The sequence below is a fragment of the Cyanistes caeruleus genome, chromosome 2 (genome assembly GCF_971803275.1).
Source record: "Cyanistes caeruleus chromosome 2, bCyaCae1.hap1.1, whole genome shotgun sequence".
Classification (NCBI taxonomy): domain Eukaryota; kingdom Metazoa; phylum Chordata; class Aves; order Passeriformes; family Paridae; genus Cyanistes; species Cyanistes caeruleus.
In genome coordinates this window covers 32028062-32041564 of record NC_141702.1, presented here as the reverse complement: position 1 = coordinate 32041564, position 13503 = coordinate 32028062, and the positions used below count along the sequence as shown (strand labels likewise).

Below are 13503 nucleotides of genomic sequence, written 5' to 3'. Positions count from 1 at the left end.
TCTGCTCTTCTTGATACCATTTTCTGGGAGGGTGATTTCCAGTCACTTCAGCTATGGGTCAGTGAATAAAAAGGAAGTAACTTACTTGTTGACCAGGGTCTGCCATGGTCATTTCTTGTTTGCATCAATGTCACTGAGACTGAAATGTAATCCAGAAGGAGCACAATTGGCACAGTGGTTTTGACTTGATTTCTGTCATTGAGATATAACACTGTGAAAGGTACCCAGATTTTCTTCAGACTGAGATAAGGTATCCCCTTAGGTAAATGTTTTGGAGGTCAAGGTGTTGCTTTTGTGATCAAGAGACGAGCAGAATAGATTTTCTCCAAAAAATATTTCTCAATGGTTTGATTCAGCACCTTTCACATATCCCTTATAGCAGTGGACCTTTGGGTTAGTGCCCAGGAAATGGGTGTGTTTATTTCTGAGGTCAACATAGCACCTGCTGCTTTCCAGCTCTTAGCTGGAAAATGTCAGGCTTCTGTGTAGTCGCTGGCCCAGGCAAGCAGACAGACAAGTGCACACTGTGTGCAAGTTATTTCATGCAGTTTTCCCCATACACCAAGGCTCAAACATCAAGCATGGGGGTTTGGACCCAGAAGTGTTGGCAGATGGAGGAAGGTGTAGGTCTCCTCAGGCACAGAATCACAGAATATGCTCAGTTGGGAGGGACCCATTGAGTCCATCAGTGCACAGGACCATCGCCAAGAGTCACACCCTGTGCCTGAGAGCATTGTGGAAACACTTCTTTGAATCTGAAACTCTGTCAGGCTTGGTGCTGTGACCACTTCCCTAGGGAGCTTCTTCCAGTGCCCAGTGACCTTTTGGGTGAAGAACCTTTCCTGATATCCAGCCTAAACCTCCCCTGTCACAACTTCAGGCCATTCCCTTGGTCCTGTCACTGTCACCAGAGAGAAGAGCTCAGTGCCTGCCTCTCCTCTTCCCCTCATGAGGAAGCTGTAACTGCAGTGAGGTCTCCCCTCAGCCTCCTCCAGGCTGAACAGACCTGGTGCCCTCAGCTGCTCCTCATGCAGCTTCCCCTCAAGGCCCTTCACCATCTTTGTGCCCTCCTTTGGACACTCTCTAATGGTTTAATGTCTTTCTCACACTGTGGCACCCAAAACTGCCCCCAGCCCCAGTGCAGAGCAGAGCGGGACAATTCCCTCACCAGCTTGTGATGCTGTGCTTGAGTTAACAAAAGTGAGCTGTTACTAGCCATCTTAATTAAATCCCCCTTACAAAATTCCTTGCAAAATCTTTATGACAAGCAAGGATCAGTCAGGAATCTCCTGAGAAATTAAGAGATGGGGAGAAGGAAGAATACAGAAATTTGAAAAGTAATGGGAAAATGAGGATGTTTTTACTGATATTTTGGAAGCAAGCCAAGCTACTCATTTGGATTCCTACTTGCACAATTTATTTTGTCAGTCTTCTTTTTATATTGCATAAGATAAGAGATTAGTAGGAAAAATAAGGACACAAGAAGAAAGTTTTAAAGTACTTAAGCTGACAATCCAAGTGTCATAGATGTTGAGTTCCCAGGCAGTAAATCTCTCCTTTTGCAATGGGCAAGTCTCTCTGCTTCCAAAGAGCTTTAGGAGAGTCATAGGATGCTTTAGATTCAGCAGGATCGCTTTCATAACTTTCTCTGACATAAGAGAACAGTACTGTGCATTAAATGTAAGCTTTGTTGGTGGATTGGATTAATTTTACTAGTGACAGAAACTGAATTTAGATGTACAAATTGTTCAAAAGTTGGAGGTATGAGCTTCACAGGTAAACCCAGCAGGCCAAATTCTGGGGTTCCTGAAGTGCTAAAGATTCTGCCAAATCTGGATTAGAGTTTTTTATAGGCTACAAAACATAAACTCTGAATAAAGTCTTCAAGATTTGATTCACTGTACCGGTTTATATCACATACCAGTTTCTTTGGCACTGCATTCTTTATAAATGAAAGCTTTCAAATTGAAATCAAGTTTCTGGCAATTGCCTTTCTGAGGACAAACAAAAGAACCAATAAGGAGCTGTGCAAGAGCCTTTCAGTAAGTCATTTAGGAGCTTGAAATTCTGCTTGAGTTTTTCCTTTGTTATTGAACTGATTGCTTCTTCCTTTGGTATCTCCTCCTCTGCCCTGCAAATGAAACATCCAGTTCTGTCTTTCTGAAGAGAGTTGATGGATGAAACCGTTTCATACTATGCTCTGCTGCCCAAGCTCTTTTCATCCCAAATGGATTCTGCATATGGCTGATTTTCCCCATACAAAGTAAGAAGTAAACAGAGAGTGATAGATATTGGCTTTCCATCATCTGATCTGTCAGCTGCTGTACATTAGGAAGTTATCTATGCCTTTAATTGTGAGTAGGAGAGGGATTTAGAGCTTGCAGGGGCATAATTGTTTCACAGTAAATCTACAGATAAGCCCCTCTTCCTTAGTGCCCACACAGTTCCACTGATTTTAGAATATTAAATTGTCCTTTTCCCTTCAAATGCTGGTGCCTAAAGGAAGATCTATTATCTTGAAGTCTTTGTAACTTAGACTCTGATGGGAGGCTGATATTGCAAACCAATAAGTAAAATGAGGAAATATTAAAATGAAGCATAAGGGTTCTTTTATTACTGCCACAGTTCTTTACTGCATTAATTTTGAAACATATTTCTATTTTCTGTCTAATCACAGTCTTAGAGTTAAAAGTTTGGGTAATTGACAATTTTCTTTCTCATGTGATGTATTCCTGGAGATGAGGGGTAAGCATCTGGGGGAGGGGAATAAAGAGAAAGGATTTCTATCTTTGATTGTGCCAGACACTGTGAAATTTTCTTTTCAGTTTACTTCAGCAGATAAAACAGACTTGTGTTTATATCTAATCCTCAAATTTCAGTGAAATGTTTATTCCTTATTATGAGTGGTTTGAATTATAAGCAAATACCTTACGAAAATCAGGTAAATGGTGCTGTGATTAAATAAATACCTGTGGTCCCTCTGGGTTTCTCTTTGTTTTGCTTTGGTTTTTTTGATCCCCATCAATCTTGTCTTGTCTGTGAGTGAGGATACAAGAATATGTGCCTGTTTAGCAAAGACTACTTGGGTAAATGAGATAATGAACAGCCACAGTTGCTTCTGTTCCCCAACCTGCCTAAGAAGACAACTGATGTTGCTCATTGATATTATTAATAAGACAAATGCACAAGAGAAAACTATCTCTCTTTATCCCTCCTCCGTTAACTGTCAGGAATTTACACTGCAATAACACTGCTTGTGGATGTAATATGAAGTGTTTTTTTATTTAGTATTAGTCTAATTACATTCTTTGCATCAGTGGGTGATATAAAAAAATGAGACAAACACTGCTTGCACCAACCCCAGGTAGGACATGCTGTTCCTGTCCTACCTCTCTAAAGAAGCAAAAGTTGCTTCATGCTAACCTTGAAGATTTCATGTGACAAGAGTGGCCATGTCAGGGGACACAGAGACGTGGATTTGCAACTGAAACTGGAGCTTCTCTCCGGGTCGACTTTGGGCTGCATGGACCTGAGAAGACTGGATGCCACTAATGAAAGCGCATACAGTTTGTGGTGAGGTAGTGCCTCCTATATATCTGTTGTCACACCAAGCAGCTGATTATCCCAGTGCCAGGGATATTTGGTATTTTTACAGAGAGATGCTGATATACTATAATAATTAATAGATTATTTTTGCCTCAACTTCAATTTTTTTATTTCTACTGTCCTCTTTTTTTCCATTCATTTCATCAAAATAAATTTTATAGCACATACAAACAGGCATGAAAAGAAAATGTCAGATACATTTTGGGAATAAAACATTTTGACAATATGCATTTTCTTTTAAAATCAGAGGGTACAGTAATAGCATTTGTCTTGGTATTTCCTCCAACAAGGAGGTAATTTGCTTTCACAGCTGCCTTATAGAACAGGATGATGTTAAAGGAATAATTGACAATTTTTGGGACTTTTTGGGCTTGACATTTGTGCTTCTATTTTAATTGAATTTATAGGATCCTTCTTTCTATCCTGTGTGTATTTCAAGAATCACTAGTGCTAAAATTTTCAGGTAGAACTTCATCAAATAGATTGGAGTAACATTTTGTATGCTGGACAGTGGTGAACAAAACTCACAGTTCCCTTTTCCTTTCTTAATTTTCTAAGATGATAAAGTGGAGTGTGTACTATTACAAAACCAACAGAAATTATGAATGAGATCCCAATATTCTTTTGAACAATGCAATCATATAATTCCATGTATGTACAAACCTAAGGAGAAAAATAAGACTTCGACAATAGCACCAGAGATTGGCCTGACTCCTTATTTACTGGCCTCTGAACCCAAGCAATTTTTGTGTTCTTAAGCAAGTATTCGTAATGACAATACATTTTAAAGATAATTGTATTTGTATCATTCTGTGGGTACTTGGCTACAGGGAAAAGAAATGTATCTACAAAGTGAGAAAACAGGAAAATGGGGGTTCAATAAAGTGTTAAGAAATATTGCTAATGACAACCACAAAATAAGGCAGTGGGAAAAGAAGGGAACTGACCACTGACATTGCTCAACAACCCACAGCAGTATAAGGTTAATCTTGAAACACTGACTTATAGACCAACTAGTAAATTGCATAAATTGCTTAAGGGCCTTTAACATTAAAACATTTAATGATTTATGTCATTTGCAATGTGCAGCATGTCACATCCTATTGCAATACTCGGTGTGTTATGTGTAACCATCTATCCAGAATTTGTTACTAAATTTGCCTAGCTCCACCTCACTGTATGAGAGATAAAATTTCTTCTCCTCATATAATTTAAGGGAGCAAAATAAAAATTCAAAGCTGCATGGAAACCATTTGTTATTTTGACATTGAAATTTCTCCTCTAAGATCCTCTCTAGACCAACCAGTTTTCCTAATCTGACACCAGGGCTGTTGTTACAACTGTGTATGTTGACTCACCAAAAAGTAGATAGCTTCTGATATTTTATTCACTTAATTTAATAGCTTTTCAGTTTTATTGAGCACTGCTAAAATGAGAAAAAAAGGCTTTTAGAAGAAATCCAGTCCTCTAAAAATTTTGGACATTTTGGACATTTTAATTTAAATTTCTTCACTAATGTAATTTTTTTTTTCTATCAATCAGTAATACTATTACAAATTGATTTTTACTGTTGATCTCTAAATTTTTGTAAACAGTTCAAATAAAATCTCCAGATTCTTTGGTACTTTCCTCACAAGTAAAGGAAATCTAAACTGGTAACACTGGCTGTTTACTGAAGTATTATATGGAGCTTCACGCCTCCAGGGCTTTTGTTTAAATCTAGCTTTCACCTACAGCAATTGAAAAATTAATTGATTATAGATAGGAGAGCTCTGTCAGTTATATTGCTGGTGATAGTGAGAGGAACAGTTTAAAAAATATATTCCCACCTTTTCAGTTCGGTATGGGCCTTTGTATGCTCTTGTGTCAAACAGTCCCTCTTCGTAATTTTGGGTGTAGATACTAGGAGCCTGACTGATGTTGCATGTATTTGTTAAAGCACGTGTGTGGATAAGTGTGTGTGTATGTGTATACACATTCACATTCAGACAGTTGTTTTGCATCTTCTGAGATAAACACAATTTTTGTGGGTGGTTTTTTTGGGGGGTTTGTGGTTTTTTGGGGTTTGTTTTGTTTTGTTTTGTTTTGTTTTTTGGTTTGCAACATGCTGAAAACCTTTGATTCATGGAACTGGTATTCTGCTTAGAGTTGTACGTGTCTGTGTTTTGAAATTCCATTGAGATTTTGCCAACAAAGGTCTGACTCATACAAAATGATAATATACACTCTGAAATCTTTGTCAGTTGAACATTTTTACAGTAATAATCTTCTTGCAGCAGTAATCAACATAGTCATGCTGTTTCAGAAAACAGCACAGAGGAGGCACTGGAAAAAGCAAAAGATATGGAAGTCTTTGACTGAAGAGCTACTTTTCCTCATTTCAATAAATGGTCCCTATGCTAACCCAACTCTGTCACAAATCAGCTCAAAACTCTCCATCCACAAAACAAAAAGTGAGAGAGTTGGTCTCCTAAGGATTTTAAGGAGCTTTTTTATGGGGCTTTTTTTTATTACTTTGTCTTAGGTTTTTTTTTTTCCCCTGCCTTTGTCTCCTGTCACAGAGAAAGCCTTGTCTTTTTCCTCCACTCCTGAATTCTTTGTTCATGTGCAGGAAAAAAATGATCTAAATGTTCTAAGAGACATGCTTTTATACTTGTTTCAGGTTTAAGAAGAAAAAACAATGCCTGATCAGGGCTTCCACTTCAGTGAAACAGATTTTTCACTGACTTTTAAAACTGTGACATCAGTCAAAACAGCTCCATCATGAAAAAATAAGGTACAGAAAGTGTATTTGTAAAAAAAGTAACTGGTAGTGCTAGAAACAAAGCAAGTAACTTTTCTTTTTCTTTTTTTTTTCCTCCAAAAAGAGCTTAAAATCCATTCAATAAACTGTAAAGTCTTCAAAAATCACATCCTGATAAATGTATTTAATCAAATTTTAGATTATTTCATATTTGCAAATGGCTTTCCATTCAAATATATCTTTAACATAAAAAAAATAAAAGAATAGTGACAAACAAAAACTGATAAAGTTTAATTAGGCACTAAGCAAGAACTTCATATTGGACACTGACAGATTTTTTTGTCCCACTGATTACCCTTGTCTTCTTCTGTACAGGTTATGAATGAGAAGAATTTGCACAGTGGTTCACTTATTTATTAGGAAGCACTTCACATAATGAGAGCACAGTTCTTCTATGCTATATGGCTTTTAATTGGACTCATTGGAATTACTTATGTAATATTACTTTAAATGTGCTGAGATATAAATTATAGGATTTTCAATTTCCTCTTTGTACTTAGAGACATAAATATAATCTTTGAGAAATATACATAATTTGCTTCTACTTTTCTTGGTTACACCTTTAATTTTGTTCAGGTAATGTTAGTATTATTTTATTTATTTTATTAATTTTCAAAAATCAGTATTTGTAGTCCTTCCGTGTTAACTTAGTTTTCACTTCACCTATTTGGCAAAATAGTTTTAAATGGTTTGGAAAAGCATTTCACTAGCTTCTAATGATGTTTCTTCATCACTGAGAAAACGTTTTGTTTGTATTGTTCCTGCATGTTATAATCTGCAACATTTGAAATATTAGGCCAAAGTACTGGGAGGACCATGTGCAGATCTTTCCTTATGTAGAGCAACATGCTTGCCAAAAAGGGTTCTGTTAATGCTAAAAGAATTTTGGTGCACATTAAGGTCAAGCTGTGTCTCTGCAAACTCTTGAGACCTGGCACTGCCACATGCAGTTAGCGTTAGCCAGCTGATGTCCCTGTAGGTGCAGGACAGACACCTTTGGAGAGCGCTGAGGTCCACCCGGAGAAATCTTGGCCAGCTGTTCCTGTCTCCTTCCATTAGCTGGAAAGGGAATAGAGTAGTATCTATATTTCTAACCTTTAGAAAGCTGAGGTTAGGTGAGAGGAATTTCAGCCTCAGTGCAGACACTTTACTGGGCTCTGGGGTTCAGGTGCGGCCAGCAGTGTGGCGGTACCTCGGAGCAGCAGCTGCCGCCGTGCTGGCCCCAGCATCGCACGGAACCGGCACAGAAGGGCTCGGGTGGACACCACAGTGGGGTGAAGAGCTGCAGCTGAGTCACTGTGAGGGAGGCTGGGGAGAGACCTGGGGACACGGTTTGCGTATCAGCATGAGCGATCCGTAACTGGGGGGTGAGGGAGGAAAGGACAATGACGCATTTTTTCCTGCACGGCCTGACAGAGAATACAAAATTGCTGTTATTGGCACCCAAGATACCTCCAAGATACCTGAGCAAATAACATTTAAAATGACCTGCTATAATATTCGCCATGTGCTTTTCACTCCCAGAGTATACATTAGGACCAAAGCTCATTTTCTCTCACTGAAAATGTGTGACACATTTGAGATAAAGTACTGCATACTAAGATTTCATTAAATAACAAAGAATTCACTGCCAGAGCTGAAGTAATTATTCAAGAGTTGTACTCTCATAAAAGGCTTTTTTCTTGCCTTTAAATCTTCTTTTAATGATGTGCTTTTCATTTAGTTATAAAGAAATTACTTGAATTGTCTCAATAAAAGTTTAAGCAGTCTTTATTCTGTAACTAAAAACATGCACAAGAACAAATAATTTCAAAGATATATATCAAGTATATGCAAACTCTACAGAATCATTTCTTTTGAAGCAATTTTGTGAAACTGCTTAAAATCATATAGTGAGACATGTCTTATAAACTGAAGAGGAAAAATCAATTTAAAATACAGTGAACAAACTTAATTTGTGCTTGTTTGTGAACATTTATTACTAAAAGATATTAAAACAGAATTTTTAATGTTCAGCCTCACTCTACCACTTCCAACATTGCTGTAATGGAGACAGTTTTCTGAAAAAATATTATTATTTTGAAATTAGTTGTATGAATATAGGGGAAACAGTGGTTCCTTTATTCACTCAGTCGTAAGGTGGAGAGCAGGGCAGTCATCTCTATGTAGGCTCATGTACCTTACCAGAGCCTTATGGAGAAATCTTGGGCAACTATAGCACTGTAGCTCTGTCTGTAGTTCCCAAAATAATGGGAAGTATGCATACATGCCCTGCAATACAGCACTGAGATGGTCAGGGCTCCCTGCTGTGGAGGAAAGTCTTCACACAAACTCAAGAGAAAGCCAACCAAAAGAACCCTGAGTACCAGATATTTTTAAATTATTTAAGGACCCAGGATTCACTGGTAATAGGCAAAGGAGGGATGTTTGAAGTTTTTTTGTTGCTTTATTTGGCATAACTTGTTTTGTTTAGCCCAAAAAAATAGCACAAACCACAAACCCAATACACTGTGTTAAAGACTGAAGATTTTTGTTGTGCTGAACTGTGAGAGTTCTCAGGAAATTTAATGGTACCCCAGAGAGAAAACAGAAGAAACCAGAAGTGTCAGCAGTGCACAGGCCAGTGTAACAGCAGTGGATGGGTACCTGTGCTGGGCAGCATCCCTTTTCTGCTCCCATTCCTCAGATGAGTAAGGGACAGTCCCGTGTCTTCCTGTGCTAAAAGTGCTTTTGAATTCTTGAGCAATTTGGAGGTAGATGGGCATGAGTGGCACCTACAGAGAGCTTATCTGTATCGCTGCTGTAGCCCCTATCTTGAAGGGGTCTTTGGCAGACATATCAAAGCAGATCAGTTTTTGATCTACACATAGCTCATGAACAATGGCTATGTCAGTTCCAGCCTGAATAAATCTCTCCAGCTGTGGCAAATGCCTAGCTTGCCCCAAGACCTTGCTTGATTTTTCCAAAGAAAGAGAACATCCTCCATCCCTGTGCACCCAGAACCATGTGTCATGTGTCTGCAGGCTCAGACATGGCTGTGATGTTGGCGGTGCTGCACACGTGGCCAGCTGCCCCATGTGCTGCCCCGTGTGCTGCTCGTGGTCTTGTCCCCAAACCAGCTCTGTGTCTGAATATGGCCAGCTTCATTCTCAGTATGACTATCTCCCTCACAAAAAAGGATACAGAAGGAATTTAATCTCTTTGTACTGAAAAATTAGGACAGGCATAGGTGATCTGTTAGGTGTTACCAGGAGGTGAACAAATTAAAATGTAGGAGTAATGACCGCGTCAGACTTTTGAGTCTAATTCTTGCCTTGAGCCAACATGTGAGCAATAATTGTACTCTCTGGTGAGCTGCTCTATGGACACGAGTAATTATAGTCCTCAATACACAAAAATGTGTATCTCATTATAATGAAGCACAGAAGTAAACAAAAATAAATGGACTAGAACTAAATGTTCGGAGTGCCATTTATATGCCTGGCTTTAGACAGTCACTTCAAGTTTTACATTTAAAGGAAATCTGCATGTGGAATTGTGGCCTTATAAGTAAGTGTAGCTTGTGTGAAGAGTAGTTGTTAGAGATATTTGTCCAATGCCTGAAAATGGTTATTCAACTGAAATATTTATTTGATAGTAATCAAAGTGAAAATTTTGCACAGATACACTGCTTCTAACGTTAAAATACTACTCTCTGCTCATGTTTCTGTGGTAACTAGCTCAGTAACACTAAATAATTTAGTATTCCAGCCCCATTTCATTAAAACCCTAGAGTACTTACAAAGAATAAGTGTAAAAGTATGAAATTCATGTGACTAATTGTAGTCAGTTACTCTTAAGAGTCAATGCAGATCTAAGGAGTAACTCCATTCTAGAATAGATTTCTTAAATATACTGTGGATATGTGTATTTAATCAAAAGAATCTAGCCTACAAGTATACAAAGTTTAGACTTAGAAATCTGATCTCCTTGTGTTCAGATTTCAGGAAAGTAAACCTGCTACCAAATTTTCTAGGTATCTACAAAATGTATAAAGCTTACCATGCAAAAAAGCTGCAGTGGAAACTCATGCTGGCCATCCAACTTTCAAGACAGATTCGGCAATCACTCAGTTATATTCAGTCTGATTCTTCTACTTTTGTAGGAAAATGGACTACATGGCTACATGAATTCATGTAATTTCTAGCACTTCAAAGTTTCCTTAACTGAAGGAACATGACACTGAAACATATGTGATGGAAATCCTAGTTCCACTGAAAGAGAAAAGGGAAGATTTCTTTGATTTCTTTGACTTGAGAAATGCTAGGATTTCACCCAAGGATAAGGATGGTTGTGCCATGTCACTCCAGGTGTTTACAGGAAATAATGAAGATAATTCCTCAAACTTCAGAAAAAAATCCAACACCTCCCCCCCGCCCCCCTTGTCTGGCAGGCTCCTCATTGCATGTTCCATCAAGGCACCTGCAGGTAACCCTGCGGTAAGGAACAGGCTGTCTTGTGCTTGAAAGGAGAACAAAGAAACGAGTGCTGGAGTTCAGCAATGACTCACATCTGGTAGTGCATTTTCCTGGCACTTCTGAGTGCCACTGCCCTGCTCTGCTCCCCAAAAACATTTTAAATGATGCGGGGGGTATTTTGTATGGACAACCAAAGCCTGCTGCATGGAACTCAAAAGGATCTTGTTATTATTTCCATCCCTTATTCAAATCACTCTTTAGATCAAGATTGTATTAATGCTCATAATTAATTTGGCCTTACACAATACATGTAATCTAAGTATCTCACAACACTTCTTGAGCATTCTCTAATTAAGCTAGTCAAAATCTCTCAGTGAAGTACTCAAGGAATCTGCGTGACTTGTTTCATCCAGCGCCAAGAAGCAGTCACCTCTGAGGTCAAGTATGGCACAGCAACATGTTCAGTAATGCATAGCAGCATTGTGCCACACTTTGGGAGGGAAGTGAGAAGTAGAATCCCTAATTGGAACTACAGGAGGTTTAAGGAAGGAAAATGTATTTATCTGTAATTTCAGATTTAGAGGTGCTAACTTGTTCTTTCCTCTGAATATTGTCAAAGGCTCTTCCATGTCCAGTTGGCTTTTTTAGTTCAGGAGTCTGAGAGGAATGCTTGATTTCATGATTTCATGACCTATCATACTTTGAAGTTCTGTATCTACACATAGTATTTACTTGCCCAAAGTAAATATCCAGCGTGATTCTTTGATCAATCCTGTAAGCAATTTCCAATATTTAACATTTCCCCCTAAAAGGCTCATTTTGAGCAGTTTTATTATCCCCACTGTACAGGAAAAAAATGAAGCATTGGGAAAATAAATTATCTTCCTCTACATACTGAGAAAATCAGTGATTAAAAGGTCATAAAATCTTGTTTTCCAAGCTTATATTAGTTTGCTAAGCTCTCACTCATTCTTTCTGCCTGTTAAGTCAACCCTAGTGTTCAGTCTGTATGATGCTCTATTTTTGATACCCTTAATTAAAACACAGCTTGAACACAATGTCTATAATATTCTGCCTAACAGGAGAGCTGTCACCTATCCATTCTCACTTGTTCCTCTACAAAAACAAGCTTTAAACCCCAAAAAAGATACTAGCCCCACTGATGCAGAAGCTCCCCAAGTATCTTTTGGGCTACTCAAAGCAGGAGCCTTCCTTTTTTGCCTCTGGGACTTTATCCTTGTGGAGAAATGCACCAGGCACAAGTCACCCAGGCTCTTTGGGGCTCCACAGGCTGAGACAAGTGGGACACAAGCTTCAAGGGTTACTGGGGGACAAATTACTTCACCTGCAATTCCCTCATGAACAGGATTGTCACTGGTAACAGCTCTGACCTTTTCACAGGTTCTTGCAGCCAAATCAGGCTGTAGTGATCTCCTGTAACCTCCTCTCTAGCATGCAAAACCGCAGATTATCACAGAGGAATTTTTACATAGGATAAAAACCTGTAATTAATTTAGATCCTGAGAGAAAGAGGATCTGCTGTGTCTATAGGTGAAGAATTATAATGGAAAATTACACTCTCCACTGAATAGAAGAGACTTTATGGTCTAAATTATAAGAAAACATGTCCCATGTTTCTAAACAAGTTTGCTGAGACAGAGGAGGAGCCTGAAAAACCTAGATAATTTTACCAGGGCCCAGAAAATCCAAGAAGGCCGGGAAACTCACCCTTCTCCATCCTGCTCATAGAGTAGAAGAAAAATTACATATATATATATATCTATATATATATACATATATACATATATATATATATACATATATACATATACTTTTAAAACCTTGACTTTCATGTGCATACCTTTTTTTTCAGTTCTTTGTAAGGAAGCATATATTCTTATGACAAAAACGGAGAAAAATTATAAGGAACATGTTAAGGATTTCTGATTATTATTAAATTTTGAGATAGCAAATCCTGCTTTAAAAAAAGTAAAATCTAAAACTATTAAAAACTACTGTAGCATATAAAAAATACACACAGTATATAGAAAACTATGTAAAAACATCTGTAAACCCAGTATTTTTTACTATGCAGTAGTTATATAATCTGCTGTGATTTATACTATCCTCCATTTTTTGAGAACTGTGAGAACAGATGTACATTATTATTGTCAAGGGAGCAGACAGCCAACATGACCATTCCCAAGATGAAAACACATTTGTGAGATGACACTTTAAGTAGAACTCCTATAAGGATTAAAATTCCACTTTCCGAATGATTTAATTTCTTGCCAAATCTTCATGCTTCCAGAACTCGTGTAGTTCTCTTATGAAAAAAGCATTCTAGGAAAAAAAAAAAAAAAATCCATCAAAGTTAATTTTTCAAGTTTTCTGATCATAGAATTATCACAATTATGAAATAACGTTATTCCTGAATGTAAAAAAAGCAGTTTCACATTTCACCAGAACATCTGTCAAAGTTTTAATAGCTTTTGTGGTGTTCTTTAAACAACTTTACTCACTTAGAATAATAATAATAATAAGAGAAATTAGGCTTTTCATTTCAGGAAAAATTCTTTAAAAAGGAATTTATATTCTCTTTCTGTTTACACAAAAAAGTCCACATCTCTTTCACAG

General features: G+C 37.8%; 1 protein-coding gene across 1 annotated transcript in view; it reads right to left on the bottom strand.

Moving 5' to 3' along the window:
* Positions 1 to 13503, bottom strand: part of MEI4 (meiotic double-stranded break formation protein 4) — a 130308-nt gene that overhangs the window by 82072 nt on the left and 34733 nt on the right. The gene's annotated exons all lie outside the window — the stretch shown is intronic.